The sequence below is a fragment of the Chrysemys picta genome, chromosome 15 (genome assembly GCF_011386835.1).
Source record: "Chrysemys picta bellii isolate R12L10 chromosome 15, ASM1138683v2, whole genome shotgun sequence".
In the NCBI taxonomy this organism is placed as follows: domain Eukaryota; kingdom Metazoa; phylum Chordata; order Testudines; family Emydidae; genus Chrysemys; species Chrysemys picta.
In genome coordinates this window covers 1,816,019-1,823,635 of record NC_088805.1, presented here as the reverse complement: position 1 = coordinate 1,823,635, position 7,617 = coordinate 1,816,019, and positions in this window count along the sequence as shown.

Sequence of the window (7,617 nt, the reverse complement as noted above, 5' to 3'; positions counted from 1 at the left end):
TAATGCTTTTGACACAGTCCCACATGACATTCTCATAAGCAAATGAGGGAAATGTGGTCTAGATGACATTACTATAAGGAGAGTGCACAAGTGGTTGAAAGATCTTAGAGTAGTTATCAATGGTTCACTGTCAGACTGGGAGGGTGTATCTAGTGGGGTCCCACAGGGTCAGTCCTGGATCCGGCATGATTCAATATCTTCATTAATGACTTGGACAGTGGAGCGCATGCTTATAAAATATGTGGATGACACTAAGCTGGGAGGGTTTGCGAGCACTTTAGAGGTCAGGATTAGAATGCAAAATGACCTGGACAAATTAGAGAACTGGTCTGAAATCAACCAGATTAAATTCAATAAAGACAAGTGCAAAGTGCTTCACTTAGGAAGGAAAAATTAAATGCACAGCTACAAAATGAAGAATAACTGGCTACGCAGCAGTACTGCCGAGAAGGATCGGGGGGTTAGAGTGGATCACAAATTGATTGTGAGTCCCTGGTGTGATGCAGTTGTGAAAAAGGTGAATATCATTCCGGGCTGTATTAACAGGAGTGTCATATGTAAGACCTGGGAGGTAATTGTCCTGCTCTATTTGGCACTGGTGAGGCCTCAGATGCAGTATTGTGTCCAATTCTGGGTGTCACACTTAAGGAAAGATGTGGATACATTGGAGAGAGTCCAGAAAAGAACAGCAATGATAAAAGGTTTAGAAAACCTGCCCTATGAAGAAAGGTTTAAAAACTGGGGGTGTTTATTCTTGAGAAAAGAAGACCAAAGGAGGACTTGATAGTCTTTACAAATTAAAGGGGTTGTTATAAAGAGGCCAGGCAGTGACCAATTGTTCTCCATGTCCACTGAAGGTAGGACAAGAAGTAATGGGTTTAATCTGCAGCAAGGAAGATTTAGGTTAGATATTAGGAAAACCTCTATTAGAGCAGTTAAGTTCTGGAACAAGCTTCCAAGGGATGCTGTGGAATCCCCATCACTGGAGGTTTTTATGAACAAGCTGGACAAACCCCTGTCAGGGCTGGTCTCGGTTGATTTGGTCCTGTCTCCGCGCAGCAGGCTGAATAGATGACCTCTCGAGGTCCCTTCCAGCCCTACACATCTATGATTTTATACTTCCACGAAACAGTGTGCATCCACACCAAAGTGAGATGCCAGTGGCACGAGCTTCCTCGCACCAGTGTCCTGCCAAACCTCACCCCACGTCTCCATAGCAGAGTATCTGATAGGTTGCCTCTCCTGTTAAGCAAGCAGCGCTGTGATTAATCAGTGACAAAGTGAGGAATAAGTTGCAAAATGTAATCAGTGCTTGGGAGGAAGAAAGGAATAATTGAAAAGCGTTTCTGTGCCAGGATGGCTTTAATCAGTAGCTCCTTTTTGCTGCTGCGGGCTATTTTTCCACTGAAAATTACTGATTTTAACACAGATGCAGATTGGATACGCAGGGCTCAGACGATGCACCCCAAACTGAGGGGATCAAGGGGAGGGAGAACCATCCTGCAAATGGATGTCTTTATTCTGAGGTCTTTTTGATGTTCATAATGAAGGATTGAACAGAATTCTTCTCTCCCTTCCACCGCGGCCAATAGCTCCAGCAAAAGCCAGAGAATGGCACTGGCGTCACCCCACAGTGAGAGCAGAACCAGGCCCCTTGTTAGCACCCAGCCCCACGCCCAGCACTGATTGTCCTGAAGGCAAAGCACCAGGCCTTGCTGGGTACTAGTTACAGGGGTTTGGAATGGAGCTGGGATTTAGGACACAGCAGTTGAGGAATGACTTGAATTAGTTAGCCTGGAAAAAGGAGTTAGGGACACATCCTGCCAACTACTGAGCACCTTCAGTTCCCAGTGAAGTTAACAGGAGATGAGGGTGCTCAGAACCACACAGGGTCAGGCCTTTCCAGGGGACTTGATTAAATTATCCCAGACTAAGACCCTGACTAAGGGATTGTCACTGAAGTCAATGGCAAAACAGCCATTGAGTGCAGCTGGACAGGGTCAGGCCGTGTGAAGGGCACAGTTTAAACAGACCTGCCCTCTTCCTTTTGTGCCCTGTGCTGTGATACGGGGGGGGGGGGGGCGGTCACTCAATGAAATCAAAGGGCAGGACACTTAAACCAATACAAAGAGAGTCTCCTTCACCTGGGGTACAATTGACCTGCAGAACTCTCTGCTGCAGGAGGGCTAGATACCACAGCTGGATCTACAAGGGACTAGAAAATCCCACTGCCCCCCCTGTGCAGCCAAGGGCTATTAAACCCCCTGACCAGAAATGGAAGGCGCAACAGGAACTTGTTTGTCCAAGATGGACCATTGCCAGAACCAGGACAATGGACATAGCTGGATTTATGGTCTTGCCTAGTAGAGCTGAAGGTGAGGTTAGCAGGTGAGATGGCTGGATGGTCTGATACATACAACAGCTGGAGCAGGGATACCCTGTTGAATGGAGGAGTGGGCTGACCCAGCATGAAAGGAAGGCAAATCACCACTGATCAGATTCATTTCAGCAGGAGGGGAGAGACCAGAAGGACTGAGCAGACCAGTGGCTTGATCTGGTGTTGCAAATTCAGAGTACAAACCCTTCTGTCAGAAACTGTGAGGGTGATGGTCATGCCTAGCGATCAGAGCTGGAGCAGTAATGCCTGTTGGTCAGAGCCAGTCAGGAGCCCAGGGCAGGCTTGAAATGAGGCTGGAACAGGCTGGGTCTTGGGGAGTCTGTTGCCACCGTCAGGCCGGAGTGAGCTCCAAACCCTGGAGGGACAGACTGAGTGGCTAGGCCACCTGTGAGGCTTATATACCTGGTCTGGGAGTCATATGATCAGTTCCTGGCTTGTGGATTGGCTGAAGCCTAGTACAGGAGTGACTCATCACCTTACACCTTCTGTCGCAGAGCTATGGGTGAACCCAAACCGTCCTGCACTAGGGAAAGCTCCAGTGATTCTGCATGAGCCCTGCACCCCTCACACTGCCTGGGAGAGGAGCTGGGGGGGGCCTGTTTGCTGCATTAACCCCTACAGTCCCCATACATCTGGCTACGTTTTTACTCACGGCCTGCCGAAGCTGCACACTCTTGTCAGTGACTATTGGCACAGGGTGGCTTGCTGGCAAATATTCCCCATTAAGAAGGCCTGGGAGGCTGCTGTTGATCATTCAGTTCTACTGCTCAGAGCCTGAGAATGCATCCCCCTACCCACTGCCCCATTGACAGTTTGATGGGTGATCCGTGGCCACTGGCTGCACCAGCAGTGGCTGGTGTTACTCACTGTGGGTGTCCTTGGCTCGTTATAGTCACGCTGTATCACAGTACCTGGCTACTAAAGCCATAGCAGCTGCGAGAAACAAAGGAGGAGCTTGTGGCTAAAGCTGAGATGTGGGAGTCAGGAGGCTTAGGCTCAACCCTGTGACCTTGGGCAAGCTGTGTCTGCTCCCTCTGCCTCAGTTTCCTCTTACATACAGTGGGGACACTGGTACTGATCCAACCATGCAGGCAGGGAGGGGCTGTGTGAGGTTTGGGGAATGTTTGTAAAGTGCTTTGAGCTCCTAGCCAGAAAGAGGTTAGAGAAGGACAACAGGATCTGAGTGTTGTGGGGACAGTTTGTCAGTTTGACCGTGTGCTTGATTGTTTGTTTGAAAAGTGTGAATTGGGAGTGCTTTGTTCCAGGTGGGCCTTGAGTGGGCCTGACTATTATAAAAAGGCAGTCAGCAGCGAACCAGCTGAGCAGGGAACAGCCGAGGCTAACAGAGGGAGTTCGCCTGCGGAAAGCCCACTGAGGCTTTTATCTTGCGGGCTTCTCTGAGTAGTTACTGCAACAGCTGAGGACGCTCTTAGAAGGAAGGTAATATAGAAGGTGAGTGTTCAGCTGTTGTAACTTGCACAGGTTGTGCCATGTTTGTCTTTCTTCCACAGGACAGAAGCGACTTTGTCTGTACAAAGTGCAAGCTGGTCTCCATACTGGAAGAGAAGGTTCGAGGGCTGAAGAAACAAGTATCGACCCTGCGTTGCATACGAGAAAATGAAGATTTCCTGGACGGACGTAAGGATATGATTCTACAGGCACAACGTTCTGAAGAATCAGAGCAGGCTGCACAGCGGGGACAGAGGGATGGTGAAGAAATTTGGCAGCATGTCACCTCCAGAAGAAGAAAGAGGAACGTCCATGTACCAGCAATGGAGATACACGTGAGCAACCGTTTTCATGTTCTCTCCACAGGTACTAATGCGGAGAGTGGACTTGATGATACATCTGAGGGAAGGGAGCAGAAGGAGACTCCACCGATTGGAAGGCATGAGATGCACTGTCCTAGGGATGGGGGTTCCACAACCACTGCTCCTAAGAGAAGGAGGCGGGTGGTGGTGGTCGGGGACTCCCTCCTCAGGGGGACTGAGTCATCTATCTGCCGCCCCGACCGGGAAAACCGAGAGGTCTGTTGCTTGCCAGGAGCTAGGATTCCCGATGTGACGGAGAGACTGCTGAGACTCATCAAGCCCTCGGATTGCTACCCCTTCCTGCTTCTCCACGTGGGCACCAATGATACTGCCAAGAATGACCTTGAGCGGATCACTGCAGACTATGTGGCTCTGGGAAGAAGGATAAAGGAGTTTGAGGCGCAAGTGGTGTTCTTGTCCATCCACCCTGTGCAGGGAAAAGGCCTGGGTAGAGACCGTCGAATCATGGAAGTCAATGAATGGCTACGCAGGTGGTGTCGGAGAGAAGGCTTTGGATTCTTTGACCATGGGATGGTGTTCCAAGAAGGAGGAGTGCTAGGCAGAGACGGGCTCCACCTAAGGAAGAAAGGGAAGAACATCTTCGCAAGCAGGCTGGCTAACCTAGTGAGGAGGGCTTTAAACTAGGTTCACCAGGGGAAGGAGACCAAAGCCCTGAGGTAAGTGGGGAAATGGGATACCAGGAGGAAGCACGAGCAGGAGAGCGCAAGAGGGGAGGACTCCTGTCTCATACTGAGAAAGAGGGATGATCCATGAGTTATCTTAAGTGCCTATACACAAATGGAAGAAGCCTGGGAAACAAGCAGGGAGAACTGGAAGTCCTGGCACAGTCAGGGAACTATGATGCGCTTGGAATAACAGAGACTTGGTGGGATAACTCACATGACTGGAGTACTGTCATGGATGGATATAAACTGTTCAGGAAAGACAGGCAGGGCAGAAAAGGTGGGGGAGTTGCATTGTATGTAAGAGAGGAGTATGACTGCTCAGAGCTCCGGTATGAAACTGCAGAAAAACCTGAGAGTCTCTGGATAAAGTTAAGAAGTGTGAGCAACAAGGGTGATGTCGTGGTCGGAGTCTGCTATAGACCACCAGACCAGGGGGATGAGGTGGACGAGGCTTTCTTCCGGCAACTAACAGAAGTTGCTAGATCGCAGGCCCTGGTTCTCATGGGAGACTTTAATCACCCTGATATCTGCTGAGGGAGCAATACAGCGGTGCACAGACAATCCAGAAAGTATAGGGGACAATTTCCTGGTGCAAGTGCTGGAGGAACCAACTAGGGGCAGAGCTCTTCTTGACCTGCTGCTCACAAACCGGGAAGAATTAGTAGGGGAAGCAAAAGTGGATGGGAACCTGAGAGGCAGTGACCATGAGATGGTCGAGTTCAGGATCCTTACACAAGGAAGAAAGGAGAGCAGCAGAATATGGACTCTGGACTTCAGAAAAGCAGACTTTGACTCCCTCAGGGAACTGATGGGCAGGATCCCCTGGGAGAATAACATGAGGGGGAAAGGAGTCCAGGAGAGCTGGCTTTATTTTAAAGAATCCTTATTGCGGTTGCAGGAACAAACCATCCCGATGTGTAGAAAGAATAGTAAATATGGCAGGCCACCAGCTTGGCTTAATAGTGAAATCCTTGCTGATCTTAAATACAAAAAAGAAGGTTACAAGAAGTGGAAGATTGGACAAATGACCAGGGAGGAGTATAAAAATATTGCTCAGGCGTGCAGGAGTGAAATCAGGAAGGCCAAATCACACTTGGAGTTGCAGCTAGCAAGAGATGTTAAGAGAAACAAGAAGGGTTTCTTCAGGTATGTTAGCAACAAGAAGAAAGTCAAGGAAAGTGTGGGCCCTTTACTGAATGAGGGAGGCAACCTAGTGACCGAGGATGTGGAAAAAGCTAATGTACTCAGTGCTTTTTTTGCTTCTGTCGTCACAAGCAAGGTCAGCTCCCAGATTGCTGCACTGGGCAGTACAGCATGGGGAGAAGGTGACCAGCCCTCTGTGGAGAAAGAAGTGGTTCAGGATATTTAGAAAAGCTGAATGAGCACACGTCCATGAGCTGGATGCACTGCATCCGAGGGTGCTAAAGGAGTTGGCGGATGTGATTGCAGAGCCACTGGCCGTTATCTTTGAAAACTCATGGCGATTAGGGGAGGTCCCGGATGACTGGAAAAAGGCTAATGTAGTGCCCATCTTTAAAAAAGGGAAGAAGGAGGATCCGGGGAACTACAGGCCAGTTGGCCTCACCTCAGTCCCTGGAAAAATCATGGAGCAGGTCCTCAAAGAATCAATTCTGAAGCACTTAGAGGAGAGGAAAGTGATCAGGAACAGTCAGCATGGATTCACCAAGGGCAAGTCATGCCTGACTAACTTAATTGCCTTCTATGAGGAGATAACTGGGTCTGTGGATGAGGGGAAAGCAGTGGATTCCTTGACTTCAGCAAAGCTTTTGATACAGTCTCCCACAGTATTCTTGCCAGCAAGTTCAAGAAGTGTGGGCTGGAAGAATGGACTATAAGATGGATAGAAAGCTGGCTAGATCATCAGGCTCAACGGGTAGTGATCAACGGCTCCATGTCTAGTTGGCAGCCGGTATCAAGCGGAGTGCCCCAAGGGTCGGTCCTGGGGCCGGTTTTGTTCAATATCTTCATTAATGATCTGGAGGATGGCGTGGACTGCACTCTCAGCAAGTTTGCAGATGACACTAAACTGGGAGGAGTGGTAGATACACTGGAGAGGGTAGGGATAGGATACAGAAGGACCTACACATATTAGAGGATTGGGCCAAAAGAAACCTGATGAGGTTCAGCAAGGACAAATGCAGAGTCCTTCACTTAGGACGGAAGAATCCCATGCACTGCTACAGACTAGGGACCGAGTGGCTAGGCAGCAGTTCTGCAGAAAAGGACCTAGGGGTTACAGTGGACAAGAAGCTGGATATGAGTCGACAGTGTACCCTTGTTGCCAAGAAGGCTAACGGCATTTTGGGCTGTATAAGTAGGGGCATTGCCAGTAGATTGAGGGATGTGATTGTTCCCCTTTATTCGCCATTGGTGAGACCACATCTGGAGTACTGTGTCCAGTTTTGGGCCCCACACTACAAGAAGGATGTGGAAAAATTGGAAAGAGTCCAGCGGAGAGCAACAAAAATGATTAGGTGGCTGGATCACAAGACTTATGAAGAGAGGCTGCGGGAACTGGGATTGTTTAGTCTGCAGAAGAGAAGAATGAGGGGGGATTTGATAGCTGCTTTCAACTACCTGAAAGGGGGTTCCAAAGAGGATGGATCTAGACGGTTCTCAGTGGTACCAGATGACAGACCAAGGAGTAATGATCTCAAGTTGCAATGGGGGCCGTTTAGGTTGGATATTAAGAAAAACTTTT